Genomic DNA, 549 nt, shown 5'->3' on the forward strand with positions numbered 1-549 from the left:
TGGTCACCCAACTTAGTACTACTCTCGCCCAAGCACGCTTAACTGCGGAGTTCTGATTGGATCCGGTGCTTTAGTGCTGGTATGATCGCACCCGACATGCCATGCGCACAAAATCGGATTTAACGCATGCGGGGCGGCATGATCGAAACGCGATGGGCGTGAGCGGGGGAGGTTCTCATTTGTAGAGAAAGGAAGAAAAGAACTCAGAGAAATTGAAAGAAAAAAAGGGGTGCAACACGAGGACTTCCCAAGTGGTCAACCAACTTAGTACTACTCTCGCCCAAGCACGCTTCACTGCGGAGTTCTGATGGGATCCGTTGCATTAATGCTGGTATGATCGCACCCGACATGCCAGGCGCACAAAATCGGATTTAACGCATGCGGGAGCATTAATGCTGGTATGATCGCACCCGACATGCCAGGCGCACAAAATCGGATTTAACGCATGCGGGAAGGCATGATCGAAACGCGATGGGCGTGAGCGGGGGAGGTTCTCATTTGTAGAGAAAGGAAGAAAAGAACTCGGAGAAATTGAAAGAAAAAAAGGGG

At 50.6% G+C, this 549-nt stretch overlaps 1 non-coding gene across 1 annotated transcript; it reads right to left on the minus strand.

Moving 5' to 3' along the window:
* Positions 1-226: 226 nt before the first annotated feature.
* Positions 227-345, minus strand: LOC111476051. Its single transcript, XR_002716867.1, has one exon. It is a non-coding gene; the product is annotated as a 5S ribosomal RNA (ribosomal RNA).
* Between the last annotated feature and the right edge of the window lie 204 nt (positions 346-549).

This window comes from Cucurbita maxima, unplaced genomic scaffold (assembly GCF_002738345.1).
Source record: "Cucurbita maxima cultivar Rimu unplaced genomic scaffold, Cmax_1.0 Cma_Scf04796, whole genome shotgun sequence".
In the NCBI taxonomy this organism is placed as follows: domain Eukaryota; kingdom Viridiplantae; phylum Streptophyta; class Magnoliopsida; order Cucurbitales; family Cucurbitaceae; genus Cucurbita; species Cucurbita maxima.